Here is a 16,496-nt window from a genome sequence, read left to right as displayed (position 1 = left end):
ACTGATGTGCCCAAGGATGCGGGATCGAACCACGACCTCGGTGGCCGCTTTTCGATGGAGGCGAAAAGTAAGGCGCCCGTGTGCTGTGCGGTGTCAGTGGACGTTAAAAAACCCCAGGTGGTCGAAATTTCCGGATCCCTCCACTACGGCGTCTCTCGCTTTGTGGAACGATGTACTCCATAAACCGGCCATGAAGGTACGACGGCGCGAGTAGTAGACATGGGAGCCCGTCCCTGCTTTCACTGCCAACAGCCGAACTTCACTCTTGAAACGGGTGAAGGGCGATTTGACGATAGTCTTCACCCTCGACTTAACTCTCGGAAGCGTCACAAACAAAAGCGGCACCTCCTTGGATTGCCACCGCGGGCGATACATCGGATGCGCGCGACCCAAAGAGCAGATCGATGGCCGCTGTCTAGGAGGGAGCTTGTGAAGAAATGAAAACAGACGACCGATAACATGTTCAAATAGCAAGCCGAGTGAAAAAAATCAGCGGCGGCGGCGGCACAGCGAGAACATACATACGTACTACCTAGCTGCTTTCTTAATTTTTATACAGTCCAGCCCACTTATAACGAACTTGATCGTCACGCGGCATTTGTTCGTTGTATCCAAAGTTCGTAGTAAGAGGACCACCTATAATACGGGCAAAAAGAGCAAGCGAGACGAAAGTTAACTTTATTTTTGAAAAAAGTCCGTGATGCATGTCTGCTTCTTCAAAGCTGATCGCATCACTGCCGTTTCTAATTTTTCCAGCGCGGCAATATGTTCATCGCCAAGGCCTCTGCTGCACACGAGTTCCTTAAGCGACGCGATGTAACCGATCGCGGTTGAAGCGTTCACTGCAACCGGCGGTAGAGCAGCATCCTCGTCATCGTTCTCGTCGGTCTCTGGGCAGTCAGGAAGGGCTCGCACTTCACGCACAATAGCTTCGTCAGTGCATGGCTCCGCAAAGTCGGCGTCGTCATCAGCAGAAACGAAATCGTCCCAGGCAACGTCAGGTCCGGCCAGCTGCGTGTCAACGACGCCTTGCCACAAGTCCTCGTGCGACCGGCCTTGCGGTGAGTGATCTATGGCGTCCTCGGTGCCTGGGCCCATAAAACCCGCTTTGCGGAAGCAATTTGCTATGCACTCCGCGGTGAGTTCCATCCACGCCGCTTTCAACATCTCCACGGCGGCAAGCAAGCTGATGCGAACTGGCATGGCAGCATCAATCGCGATCAACAAGCGTTGGATGACGCGCCGCCGGTAGCGCACCTTGAACGCATGAATGATGCCCATATCCAGCGGCTGAATTTTGCAGGTTGCATTGGGAAGCAAGAAGAGCACTGTCACCGCACTCAATGAAGGCTGCACATGGTGCGCCGCACAGTTATCCAGCACGAGCAGGACCTTCTTGTTTTTTCGTGTCATGTCGTAGTCGAACTCGACAAGCCACTCGGCAAATAAGTCACGACTCATCCAGTCTTTTGTATTGTTCCTGTAGCGTACGGGCACATAGCTTACAAAGCATAGCGGCTTACGTGACTTGTCAATGACAAAAGGCAGCCGCCGGTCACTGCCGTCCATATTGACACACAGAAGAACGGTTATGCGCAACTTGCTGTTCTTCCCTCCTGCGCACTTGTCGCCTTTCAAGGCATGCGTTTTAGATGGCAACATCTGATAAAACAACGCAGTCTCGTCGGCATTGTAAACGTCCCGTGGAGCATAGCTCGTGATTGTTGGGAGGTTGTCGGAAAGCCACGCATCAACGTCCTCGTTGTTCACAGACGCGGCCTCGCCGACGACCGCCTTGAAAACAATTCCGTGGCGAGCCTTAAACCGGTGGAGCCATCCATTGCCTGGGCTGAAATCTGGAAAGTCCAAAAGGAAGGCGAAGTCTTTAGCCTTGGAGAGCATCAGCGGTCCACTGATCGGAACGTTGCGAGACCGGGCGTCAGCGAACCACTTCAGCAGTGCGTCCTGAACGTCTGCGTAGGTCGCCTTCCGAAGGCGCTTTCTAGTCGTCGGGTCGGCATTCACGGTAGCACCAAGAATCTTTTCCTTGCCCTTAGCAATGGTTGAAATGGTCGATTTCGACAGTCCGTACTTCTTGACAAGTTCGCAGTTTTTTGCACCTTGAGCAAGTTCATTAACAATGGCCATCTTCGTTGCGATGTCGACAGCTTTCCTTTTAGCACCTAAAGAGTTCGGCGTGCAGTCCTCCATCGCACCAGGCGCAAGTCAAGCCCTCTGGCTCGCGCGTTGAGGCAGCCTTCAACTCCCCGATCTGGGAAAGGCACGGATGCGTCAACGATGTCAACGCAGTGCCATCGCACAGAAAGAATCGACAGCGCAATGCCCTCAGCGCGGGGTGGCAACGGAGCAACAAATGGAGAACCGGTTTGAGCCGGTCATTCCTCCATGTAGCCGGTAGAGCAGGCGCCTGACTTTCCGGATTGGCCGACGCAGATCACGTGGATGCATCACAGCGACGCGGGCGGCGCCACTTTCTCTTTCGTCACCACGCGCGCGCGCTTTTTCGTTTTCATTTTTCAACGCGCTCTTTTTCTTTTTTTTTTTACTTTATTTTACCACAAAAGAGCGCCGGGGGTCGCTTTGTGCTCTCTGTGTTCGCGTCGTGTCAGGGGAACACAAAGTGCGCGAAAGTCGCCTGCCGCGGGTTCGCAGTCGAGCGAAACCGCGCCAAACACCGCCGGCGCGGTCAACTGGGGGCCCGACAGCTTCGCGTTCGCTCTAACCGAGTGTTGAGGCCACAACAGTTCGTTCTACTATGTGAGACACTGTGCCATTGCCCCAATATATATTTTGACGGTAGCACCGCCCTCGTTCGTACTAAGCGAGCGTTCGTTATATCTGCGGCTGTTATAAGTGGGTTGGACTTATCCATGTGTGCTACGTTCCATTTTTGAGGAGCGAAAAATTTCGTCATCTTAAATTTCGGTGCCTTTCCGGGAAAGCGTACCCCCCCCCCCCCCCCATCCCCCCAACTTCCAAGGTAATTTCGGCTTGTGAGGGCGGGGGAAGGGAGGAGGGGGGGGGGGGGCACTTGCTCGACTTTTTATGCTAGTCTGCGGCGCTACCACAACGTGGCGTCGATTTCGTGAAAATCAGCAAATCCAGTGGCTGTGACCAAGGGGCGATTAACGGAGTAGCTGAACGTTATACGCCACCGGGATACGTGAGCCAGCTACCCCCCCCCCCCCCCCCCCCCACCCCCAGGGAGGCCATGGCATCGTCCTTATCCGCTAAACAAGACACTTGCAGTGCTCCATTCTACAAAGTTCTCTTTCTTTCTGTTTGTTGCTTCCTTACTGCCTTTTTTTTTTCATCATGTCTTCTTTCATCTTTGGCCTGTGCACCAGTTCTGGTGCCGACCCATTTCAAAGGGTACGGCCCTGAGCATCATCATCATTGGCAATACTTCCGCCACATCTATTGCGCGTCGCTTGGAATTCGGACCCATTCTCATCCAGTTCGTCGCATAACCAAGACACGGTTTCTTTCACGACTTGGGATTAGCGCAGGTTGAGCCTGTCGGGCGTATCAACAGCGTCGTCGTGCTCCGTCGTACACGTCATCGCCTGCTTCGGTCTACCAGAACGACATAGTAGGGCCATTTGTTTAACCTACACCAGCTACACCATTGTAGGAAATCTTCTGTACTTATAATGGATTTTTGCTGCGCCGGTGTAGCTGGTGTAGCTGGTGTAGCTTTAAAAAAAATGGCTCTAGTATGTGGTGCGTGTGAGCAAGTAATTGTTGTCACAGGCTTGATTTTCCCACGAAAACCCTTGTGTCATTCCCATGGGCTATGACGCCGCAAGTAGCAACCAATGGCAGAGGATCAAATGAAATGAAAACGAGATGAATCGTTAGATAACACTGGATCCGTTACTGGCATTTTTCTGAGCCCCGTAGCGATCGCCTTTGCCTTTGCATCGTCGAGCGACTACTTAAAACTGCAACCGCTAATTATCCAGTGAAAGTAATGAGACGGAACTATTTTTTTTTTCCTGAGGAAATCAAGCATACAGTTGCTTAAGACAAGTCTTTTCCATTATTTGTCGTTGTGCAAGACAAAGAGTGCAGCTCAATACGCAGCGGCTTTGAGCAGCGCTCACGGGAGCAGTTAGTCCATTTAATGCGAGCCCTTGGTAGTATCAAAATTGAATTTCGCAATAATGGGAAATTTTGAGGCAAAGAACAACACAACGTCCAGTAAGTGCGCGGCACGTCAGCTGTAAGCTACCGCCTGCCAACGCCACGCTCGTGTTTTTTCGCTTACAACGCCAGCGCCGGCGCCGACGTCGCATTTCCGGTGAATATCGCGTTAACACCCTCTAAATTGGCTTCGACAACAAAAATTCACATTGAAACGCCAGTTCACAGCTGTGCATCGCTCATTTTCCGGTCCAGCTGCCAGTGGTGAGTAAATGTGTGACAGGTGGAGCGGTTTAAAAGATTACGTGACCACCCCATGAATGCGCCTCTATCTATCCTTTGTTGTGTTCCGGTGCATGGGGCATGCCCACCTATGACACTTTACCGGGCATATCTCTTACTCTCGATTGGGAAGACGCGTGCACCGGGTGCACCTTCGCTATCAGACGCTGTGGGCGCTGATGCGATCGGATTCGGAAGTCTAGACTTCCTAGCAGTGTGATCAGGAGCGCGATACAATGGACCGGGAGCCGCGTGGGAGACTTGGCAACGAAATAAGTTTGTACCAGTCCATGCACCAGTACCGGTCCATACGATTCGACGGCTCGCAGTGTAACAACGCCCGTCCGGTGTTCGCGTGTTCTTTCGTCCTCGTTTTTTTTTTTTTTTTTCGCGCTGTTCTTTCAGTATCAACACATGAATCAACTAGCCCAGGAAAAATTCTTGCTTCAGTGTAATGGTTCCATAAAGTTCTGCGGTGGTGACGCAAGCGTGAAGCGCCAGTTCCACCAGTTCCGGCAGTTAGTTCAAGTGCAGCGTCGGCACCAGATACTCCCTAAACAAATCTCAGAGTCTTGGCGTCTCCAACAAGCTGAGGTCGGCTGTGTGCCAACCACATCAACCGTCGCCAACATCCCGAATAACGCGACTAATTTTCATATAGCACATGGAACCGAAGCATTTCCATGAACCAGCTTTGATGCATGTGGCGCGCTTTGTAATCAATAAACGGCGAAAAGACACCATGGAGAATGGTGATCGAATTAGTCAACGCGTACTTCTACGCGTACTTCACTACACATCTAAAAAGTAAACGCGTGCATGTAAGATGCGTGATCATATGTGCGCTTCGTACCAGCTGCCGCAATTAAGGTTATTCGTGATTCGAGACGTTGGTGCCGGTTGATGTGAGCGGCACACAGAATAGACAGCATTTATTCATTCATGAATGTGGTGCACAAGCAATTATCAGTCGACCGAATCATTCATGCGGTCGGCTAGCTGCGTATGCCACCAATCGACGCCAACATCCCGAATAAGGTGACGAATTTTGAAATAGCACATCGCAATTGAGTATTGCCACGAACCAGGCTCGGTACGCATACATGTGGACCTTGTACACAGCTGGTGCGAAATGTACGCAACTTTCACTGCACAGGATCAGGAATAAAGTCAGCGCGGGCATATCATACCACGTTCACGTGCATGCTCATCGTTTTTAGACGTGGTGTGAAGTACGCGTCGTCGTTTCCATGGCGAACTCGGGCACAGTTCTCTTTGACGAGTGGAATAACTCGAGTTCCTGCGCAGTTTTCTACAACACGCAAGCCATTGTCGCGCAAGCCGTCGTCTGCTTGCATGCGGCGGCAGCAGCTACACCGTGTCGGCATTCACCACTGAGGAGGAGCAGAGTTTTCCTGAACTTTTCGCGAACTGAACCTGCACGACATCTGCACTTTTTTGAAACAAACGGCATTGTGCAGAAGACGCCATGTTGCACCGTTGAAACGAATGGCGAAGGGGAGCTCCACAAGCTGCACGTAGTGAAGGTGAATCGAACGGCGCGGTCATCATAGGCACCGCCCCATTGCCAGAGGCGTCACTCAAACTTCCTTGCAGCTCTTCCCTTGGTGGCAGGGGTACGATGAGGATCTCATCCGCGCCTGGCTAACGACGCAATTTCGATAACAGTGAAAAACAGGTCGTCGGCTGCCACGGCTTCCGTGGGGAAAAGGTCGAAGCACCTGACAGCGCATTCCGCGGCTAGGGGAAGGGGAAAAAGAGGAGGGGGAAGGTGCTCAAATTCCCAGTTCGGGGAAGGTCCTCTCTTTGGTCCTCTCTCCGCACCCTCCATCAAGGCGCTTGATCAACGCTCCTTGACAGGCAGCCAAAAGGGTTGAGCCCCTTGCTGGCGCCGCCGCGCTGTGTCCCGAGGCGGGATAAAGACATGAAAGCCCGGAAGCTTGTTGGCCGCCGCAACCGCAGGTAAATGACACAGTGACACCCTATAAAGACGTCGTCGCCGGATCGGCGTCTTTGACATCGAGTGCCCATTGGCGCTGACTTGGTATGTTCGCGCCTGTGTTAGGAGTTTTAAACATTTCAGATGTCATAAGGACCCCTGGTAGCCTCCTGTACAGAGGCTGGAGCGTCGACCAGTTCCGTGAAAGAATCAAGAAAGAGTGAGAAAGAGATGAAAGGGGCACGGACCGCTCGCGCAGAACCGCCGTCGTCGTCGCTACAACGATCGAGCTAGGGAAAGCCGCTTTAGTAAAGTATAAATAAACAAAACACAGATAAGTTCTCTTTTCTTACTTTTAACTGCTAAAAGGGAGCTAAATGTCTAGTACAAGTGAGCTGCAGCTCTGGACGTTCTCCGATCTATACACTCGATGTCTTAGCAAGTAACAATTAAGTAGTTCGAAACGGACTTGATGTGGACTGCTGCGGCTGTCTTGCCTACCTTCGCACGCGTCTCAGGCGCTAAGGAAGTGTTCTGCCCTCCGTAACCCCCCCCCCCCCCCCCCTTATCCTGGCACTAAAAAATATTTCAGCTTCACAAATCAGACTACAGATTCACAGACTGAAGAGAGAGAGGGGGGGGGGGGGGGGGCAGGAAAATTTGCTCAGAAGCTTCGTGCGGACCCATTTAATGGCCCTCTAAATGTTCTACGCGAAACCGGTATTACTGAATGGTTGCTACTTTTCCTGAAGTCAATTCCATGTAACTTATCGCTGGCAGACACAAATGCCTGCCGCTTGCGACACAGTCGGTCTCTCCAGCAAAGGGAGGTTGACAATACTCGGGGAAACTTACTTGCATACTAAGCGATAAGAACCACCTTTGGAGAGCGCGCACGAAAGACTAAAGCGGAATGAGAGGTACGAGGAAAATACAGGGCGCCGCGCTGTTATTCCTTTGATGGCGGACACGTGGCCGCGGTTCACGTTCGATGTGCATTCCAAAGGGCACGATGCTCGCTAGCAGGCCAGACAGCCGCTTGTGTGGCCGCGCGCACGAAAGCGTGGCTGGGTTTTTAACGAGCGCAACCTTCCAGATACAGTCATTAGGGAGGAACTCAACGGATGAAGAACTTCTTGACGGCGCCGGAACTCATTCTTACGGAGATTTTATGTTGTGATTAAGACGGATATATGCACACATACATATATTGCTCACACCGGATCAGGAAATTGGCTATTTACGTCAATATCTAAACTTCCTTTTTTCAAGTAGAAGGTCTATATCATATTCGACACTCTGGGATAAATTTTTGAAAATGAAAAGAGTCAGGTACCCCTGCTTATACAAGCAATGTACAGCGCTTGGATCCTTGCGCGCGAGCGACGTGAACTCATTTACCTTGTCTATTTTGTAAATCTTTTACAAAGCCCTATTGCCCTTCTCCTCGCTATCATTTCCCTGTCCCTTTTCTTTCTGCCGGTCACAGCTCTCGAGGTTTTGATGTATTGAATAGCAATGGCAGCGGCCGACAACACTATTTCCTTAATTTTGTATATTTTATTTTTAATACCCCCCCTCCCCAACAGTATCAGCGCACGGGGATTGAGGCGCCGGTCAATCCACCCTTGGGATCCTTTATGTCATTGTCTGCGTTTTCTTTTTTGCTAAACGGAAAACATGTTGCCACTTTCAGAGGCAATGTGGTGTACATTGTACCGTTTGTACAATTATGCAGTCCTTTACGATTTACGCGATGTAGGTCAGCGGAAAAAAATATTCCGGCTGGATTGGGCAACGCAAGCCAATAAAAAGTAGCTTTATGCCGCATCCACTATCGCGCAAACTTTTGTCCACGACTGTTCGTTTCGACAGCTTTCCTTTTCGAACTGTCCAGCAACGTTCCGAATTTCTAATAGTTTAAAAAAAATAATTCCAGTGTCTTCTCGAAAGGTCATTTTTGGTTTCTAACCAGTCTACCGAGGACCTAAGTTGGAGGTTTTCGCGAACAATCCACTGTTGGAACAAAGACATTGCTATTCCTCACTTTTGAGGGAGACTAGCTATCAATTGTGTGCTGTTCCAATTAAATGAAGCCGTCGCAGTGGCAGTATGCTTCCATTTTTCTGCAATGGCTACCTTGCAGCTGCAGTTTCCTTCGACGAAGTACAATACAGGTGACACATGTCCGCGCGATGCATGTCTGCGCGATGCACCGGGCTGACACCTCACTATATAATCTTCCTGAAAATTCACTTCACATCGTGGAAATGGACGGAATAAAAAAAGCTCGATGCCGTTAGCCAAGTTTTGGTCGCAAAAACAAAAAATAATAAAAGAGAGACAGAACGCGCGGCAATATGTCATTCAGCGGACATAAAACCGTGGATAAGTGACAGCAGAGGTGGTTCATAAGTGGTAGTATTTAAGAGCTGAGCCCGAGGACACGGGTCCAAACCTGGTTGCGTTTCGATCAATGCGAAACGCAAAATATGCCCATGCACTACACGTCAATGCATGTTTAAGAATTCAGGGTTGACGGGAATATAAAAGTGCATCTCTTCTCTTAAAAAAAAAAAGAAAGAAAGAAAAAAAAACTTGATGGATTGCTGCTTCACAGTTTTGAACGGCGACAGTGGGTCGCGCGTGGAGGCAGCCGTTTTGGGACTCCCGCAGAACTTTGTGTCGGCGTACGTTGAGCAGCGGCAAAGAAGAAAAGGTGTTTTGAGTACCCCGCAGCGGACCTGTAGACATTTTCCCCTTTTGTAGGAACCCGATGGGAGAACAAAGGAACGACTTCCGGCTATGCTTTCCCTCTTCAGTGCCTCGCGCGTCGGGTCGTCGGGTCCCATAAGCAGAGGTGGCTGACCCTGGGACCACCAAGGCTCCAGCCACCGTCTACGCCGAGTTGACTACTTTCTCCTCACCGTGTCGTGTCGTGTCGTGTCGTGTCGTGTCGTGTGGGGTCGTGTCGACGAGTGGGAGAGTATGTGAACGTGCGCGATTGAGGATACCGAGACACTCCTTCGTCAACTGGTCTGTCCGGAAACAGTGAATGCGAACCCGTTAAAACTCGGCAGCAAGTATTGACCAATTTGCTCTTGCTTCTGTAAACATGCAAATAAAATTAAGTCTTATTCGTCCTATCGTCACCAAACACCGTCACTCGTCAGCACTTATTTCCTGAGTGGAACACGCGTCGCCTTGGCGTAGCAAGCGGCACCCAAACCCCACATCTAACACCAAGCGCCACCGCGCGCCACATCACTGCCGGAACTGACGGGGCGCGCCTACAAAGTCAAAAACGAGAGGAAAAGTGCGGCACAAAATTGTGAAGCGCAACACCTCTGGCAGCTGCTGTGCGCGTAAGGCCGCGTCATGCCCATACTTCTTCTGGTTGGGAATCACAAGGACCGTAAAAAAAAGTGCTGGGCATATGTGAAAAACCTGTAACGTCACGCAACTATATTGCAAGAAAAAGCATTGCTTAGCACTATTAGAGGGCAGATAGCAGCAAGTATGAGACGAAAATGTCACTTACATGTACTGCTGGCTTCAAGGATGCACACTAAGAAGAGCGATGCGACGTCGATTTCCACTGCGACATCCTTTAGACGTTGTTGGCTGTTCCACAGCATCAACGTTGATAGCACCGTCGCACACCGGTGAATGCACGAGTCAGTAGTTGCAGCGGACATCCAGTGGTCAAATTGCAAACGCACCACACGCATGGGGAATCTTCGACCATATGTTCAGGATGCTTCTTCTTTTTTTTTTCTGCGCGTGGCTTTCTGGCAATTCCCTTGCTTTCAAGGGGCTCGTGTTTGGTGTCAACATTGCTGAAGATCCCTGTTAAAAGATAGCAGCACAAAACAACGACATTTTTTTTTCTCTTTGCACTACTTACGCGACAATGTTGATCACTGAAAGCTGGAAGCACTGGCGCTAATGAGCACAATTATGTAGACAAATGTTGGACCCTCATGCAGAGAATAGCACTGTCTTCAGGTTTACTTATTGGCCAGTGCTCGGTTTTGGAAGCGACGGCGTGCTTCCTATCTTTTTTTCTTTTTTTTTTTTTTCGCGAGTGCAAGAAGATTTTATTTCACACTGCTTTCCGTTTTCATCCTCTTTTTGGCATCGCACTATTTTTATCGGCGCGTGCGTCCTTTGTACACAGCAATACAGATAGCATACAATAGAATCTATTCCCCCCTATTGAATGACGGGAAAGCAAAGCACAGAATAAGGCAATAAGAAGCAAAAGAGTACTCTAATTTTTCCGCAATATTCAATCGGAGCACAAGACGCACTTGTCCAGCGGTCATACACTCAACGATCCTTTCTGTCTGGCAGTATCAAAAATATTTGAATTCGCTTTAAGCTTTATCCGGAACTTTTTTCATCATTTTGTGTTTTTGGTTCAATTACATTCCTCGGCACGTCCTGACTTCAATACAAAAAAATTGTTTTTCGAAATTTCAATTAGAAGTATTTTTAAAAAGGATAAACAGCAAATCGAAACCGAAACTGCTTTCACGGCCAGAAACGACGTCCCAGTTGACGAAATGATGACGTCACGCTCAGTATTAGAAAAACACTCGTACGTGCGTTGGATGGTGAAAATAAAGTATGGAAATCATGACGCACTGCATAAGATGTCTGAGGTAGTTCAATATAAGCCTCACAATTTAATAATCACGCGGGAAGGGGACAGTAACGCCGGTGTACTGTTTGTGACGTCAGCAACTCAGTGTTGCCAGCAGAAATAGTCTCAACTTAAGCCATGAAAACGGCATATTTTAAAGTCGTGTTGCGCCGAAACGGATTATCGTACGGGGCCGAAATTTTGTAGAATGCGTCAAGACGGAGAGGGGAACCTACAGTACAATTTTTAATAGAATATTCGAATGTCAAAAAGCCTCCGGAGTTGCCCTTTAATCAATTGGAGCGGATTCATGATTGGTCGGCTAACATGCACCTTTCGCCACGTGCAGCAAGGTTTTCTTTCAACTTTGATCTTGTGTTCGCCATGAAAAAAGAAACATATCTGTCGTCAGCGTTCATTCGATCTATTGAGAGATCAAATGTGTATGGACATTCATGAATTTAATAAGTTATCTTCCTCATTGTTCTGGCGCAAATTATTATTGCTATTCTCCAATTTGCTTTACAACCCGTATACAGCTCTCACCAGTCTTAAAACATTTAACGATGTCAGTGAGAAATAATGCTGAAATGGCGTCTTTTCATGTAAATGGCTGATACATTCAAGGATTGTACAATGAATATCTGTAGCGTCATGCGACGATCCTTATGCGTCATATCAAACACTGAGAGGATGTTTTATTGGGTGAATGTCTGCAGCCAAATTGCATTAAAGACAAGGAATTTGTGTGCACTGAATCTATATAGTGAAGATACATGAAAAAAACATTTCAGTAATTTGTGCAAAAGTAAAAGTTTATAGTAAAGTGATATAAAACAATATTTCAGGAACTTGTATTGCGTGAATTTTTGAAACCAAATTATACCAATATCTTTTAAAAGTTGGTGTGGGTTAAAATTTTGTAGTCAAGTTATACCTTTGTCACACGAGCAGATTTAATGTCATTCGGTTTCTTTCGGTACTACACGGTAAAACATAATGTCATTCGCAAATGGTGGCAATTACGATCAGGTATAAAAAAATACTGCACTTAAGGAACATCATGCGCATAAAAGGCGTTTGAAATCACTGTGTAACATTTTAAAGCTGATCAAAACATTTCTATACTATAATTCAAGCGGAAAACATTACTTTTGGCTGTACTGTAGCCCTTTAGCCATAAAAATTCAAGTCAAGTATCGAGTCATCCATAAATTCGATAAATGTAAACAAACACTATGTCTGAACACAGCGGAAAGCGGATACACAGTGCGGAGACGCACGGCGACACGTAGAGCATTCAATTGACGTCCGAACTGTTGGAAGCTCAGTCACAACTTTAAATACCTCAGAAATAAACATACGGGGAGATGCGGCCACCAAGAAATAAAGAGCTCAAAATTATCGTGAGTCGCTGCCATGACTGGACCACTGCTGTGACCGAGAGTAATGCCGTTCCGCGAGAGCCTGCAGTGCGAATAATTTTACACCTAAATTAACAGGTTTTGAAATAAAACTCTAGAAATATATTTTTTTTTAATGTCACTGTGCGCAGAATATGTTGTTGCGTTACTTGTTTCTGCTGCGTATTTGGCGTCAAGAGTGCACATTCGGTTCGCAATCAAATGCGAATGAGTTCCCCAAACTAATTCGATAAAGAATGTCATTAGAACTTAATGACATTAAATTTTCTCGTGTAGCACGGGAATAATGACATTAGATGCTAATGTCATTCGATACGAATGACATTAAATTTGCTCGTGTGACAGGGGTATTACATCAAGAATATTTAACAAATTTGCGCCGAATAAATGTATTTGAGAAACTTTAATAAATGTATATCTGTAGTGACACTGCATCGAAATAGCTGACGAGTTTGCGCGGACTGAACTTCAGTAGTGAAATCTAATCAAAGAAATTCGAAGAATTCGTATGAAACGAATTTCTGTTTTGGAGATTTGTGAAGATCTTTGACGAGGGACGGAATGTCTATTGTTAAGGTAGATTGAAAATTTTTAAAGAATTTCTATGGACCGAATTTCTTTTTTCTGATGCTACAGCAATATCTTTGACGTGATTGTGCGGACTGAACTTGCGCAGTAAGCGATATCAACAATTCCCTGGTTGTTTTAATAAATTTTCCTTCACAAGACCTGGGTTCCTTTTTTTCTTTTTTCTTTTTTAAATATCCTGTCGAAATATAAGATCCCTGCGAGAATTGGATAAATATTTCATGTCGGCTTTTTAAGGGCTGGATTCAAAATTCAAATGCCTTTGCAGTCGTAGTATGGAAAACTTGAATTATGGACAGCTTATCTGGGGACCAAAATTTTTCCAGCTATTTATGCCTCGTGAGTATGGAAACTGGCTGTCCGGAGAATAGGCAAAAGGATATTTACGTAGCCTATTAGGGCCTATGTATTTTTTGTCTTGTTAATATGGACAGTGATGAAGGCAAAATCTCTCCTCAGATATTCTATTTCCTGCACCTTGAGTGCGGGCCAGTGAAGAGCGAAATTAAAAATTGTGAATGACTTAAGTGACGACTATTTATTTTCCTTTGTGTTTTGGGCTTTGCAGCGCGTGGTTGTCCGGTCGGTACATCTTAGCATTTGCCATATTGCATGAATGGCTGGGAAGAAAGCTTATTTCTCTGTAGCTTGTGCTAAGTACGAACCTAAATTAGTCGCTCTCAGCTGACTGCGTTGTGCTGGCATATATATGTATGTCAACAGTGGTAGAATTTGACTCATTTATCAATGACAGACTATTAAGATTTCCTAGACCAATATACGCATCAATTCGTACCCAATTATTTCTTTCATAATTGTCTGAACTTTAAGTGTCCACGTACGCCGCGCCTTGCTCGCGGTACAGCGGCCATATTCTTTTGTCAAGCACATTCATGGCCAGGTGATTTTTTATTTTTTTTCGTTGTCGACGGAGACTGCTTTTCAAACGAAATCAGCAACTTTATTCGTTAATGAAATGTTCCCCGGGGTTAAAGAAAAGAGAAGTGACAACACCAGACAGCACATTATATGCAAAGCCGCGGAACTTCACGAAGTCTATCTTTGTCTTGTTTTTGGTAAAGCGATTGTTGATTCCTAGACATTCCTTGGTGTGGTTTGGCTGTAGCTTTGATAACTACAAATGACGTCACGCAGTAAGCGCGGCAGAACTTTTCTGTGGTCTGGAAGCGGCTCGCACAGCACGCATCCTGTTAGTCGGCATGGTCTCTCAACCGGGTGGCTCAGAATCGCGTACAAACAAAGGTGGCACCGTTTATGGCTGTTTTTATGGTTGCCACAATAACTATAGAAATGTTGCTGGAGAGACTCCGAAAATTAAGCGGATGTTTGGAGGCGTCGGTGAGAATGTGAAATGTAGATACGCCTCTCGGCAGTAAGCGCGTTAGGAACGGAGCGCTTTTTCCCTTTTTTTTTCTTCGGCCACTTCGGGACTTGGGCCGCACACACGCACAGCACACACATGTACCGTGTGTATGTGCTGCAAAATAAACCAAAAACAAAGCGAAGACAGCCGCCACCCGTTCTTGCCGTCTGATATAGATGGCGCATTTTTCGGCCGCCAGCGCTGGCGCAGCGCGTCGTCCACGCGAGGGTTCTTCCGAGGGCGGTTTTTCGTTTTTTTTTTTTTAAACCTTGATCCGGCAACCCAACGACATGGAACTTTGAATGTTAGGAGATAAATAAAACGAAGTAAGCAAGTGTGCAATGCAACACTGGGGTTTCCTCTCAGCAGCAATGTGCAGACGACAGCTAGACTCCCCAGAAGCGAGCGCCGAGGACAGCTGGGCACCGTCGGTCACTGAGAGGACACTTAAAAAAATCTCTCCCTCAGGACGGAAAGGGCATATGTTTTATCTGGCGCTCGCCTGTCCTGCAGTTTTTATTTTCCGCTCAGTAAGAAAAGCAGGCATGGCTGAGCAAGCTCCTCAGCGCTCGCTCTTATATGGCTCGCGGCCCATGGACACTGCTGAGGCGCATTAAAAAAAAAAAAAAAAAAAAATGCTCGGTGCACGGTCGGAAATTGTATGAGGCCAAGCACGTGTACAAGTTCGCGAAGAAGTTTACAGCGCACCGAAGCCTTCGGACATTTTCAGGAAATGTGCTACGTACCCTGATGGAAGCGTCATGTACGACGTCAGCTTGACGGCGAGTTTTATTCTCGTTCGGCTCGTTTCTTCACCGCATGTGTAATTCGGCTTTGTTATATGTAGTTGCCAGCCAACCCGGGAATAATCACTGACGCAAGTTGCGCCTGCAAGGCGGGATGCCGGGGTTGCTGCAAACATGCAACAGCATTGGTAGTGTTTGCTTGCAACCGCAGGCACGAGTCGTGCACGGACCATTTGTTTACAAAATACTACAGTCCGAGGACCCAAGCATAGCCTTGAGCGTGGCGCAAGCCACCGTCGCGTTTTACGCTAGAAAAAAAAAAAAAAACCGAAAGAGCATTTCGCAAGTTTATCAGATACTGGGATTCGAATCGTGTCGATAGGCTGACAAAAGACATGCTTAGCCCATGAGCTACGAGATTTTCTACATTCCCAATTACACAGGGTCACAAAAGTCCCGCATCAATTGCCTATGATTTCTTCACTGCACTGCAGCGTGCTTGTGAACGTTGTTTTGTTCCACCGACTAAAGATGTTTCCCTGGGTCGTAAGTTTCCGTGTTTACATTATTTCATTCTTTTTTTCAATAAATTGTATTCTCATATTTCTGCAATTAATGCATTTTTGTTTCCAGTTCTTGATTATTTAGAATTTTCTATACTGTTTCTCGTTTGCATTGTATTATAAGTATTGTATCTAATATTATTCTAAGTACCATAAAGTGTTCTCTGCACGCCTGTATATATTCTTTTCTTAATAACTGCCTAGTAAGTTATCCGCGAATTTTATTCATTCTGTCATATGAGGTCCCCCGGACGCGTACTGACAAACCATATCCCGTAGGAGCACTCGAGCAGACGACGCTCTGACGCGTAAGCACGTGACACAATGTCACTTTAGCGAGTAGCAGCGACGCTGTTTCCCCCTAGCGCCTTGTGACAAGACTCCTCATGGTTTCAATTTCGTTTCGCGCAGGGCTCGCATTTACGTTTTTTCCCTACTGGGGTTTGTCAAAGGTACTCATGTTTCGGTGTCGTTTTCGCACAGGGCTCGTATTTCCGCACGGCTGTCAGCTGAAGTTCACGTTAAAGTCACGCAAATTGCCTTCGGCTAAAAGTTCGGTCACGCGATCACGGTAATTTCGGTCCAGTGACCACTGCGCGGGCTTTTTGCTCTGGTGTTCTGTAAACGTCGGTCGGTTACCGGTTACATGTCACGTAAATTTCAGTCCAGTGGTCACTTGAGCGGCTGTTCTTGTTTTGGTATGTTCTGGAATCGTCGCTTGGCTCGGCTACACC

Source organism: Amblyomma maculatum, chromosome 1, assembly GCF_055883805.1.
Source record: "Amblyomma maculatum isolate TAMU_Amacu chromosome 1, ASM5588380v1, whole genome shotgun sequence".
NCBI classification, from domain to species: Eukaryota; Metazoa; Arthropoda; class Arachnida; order Ixodida; family Ixodidae; genus Amblyomma; species Amblyomma maculatum.
Note: the sequence above shows the minus strand (reverse complement) of the source record.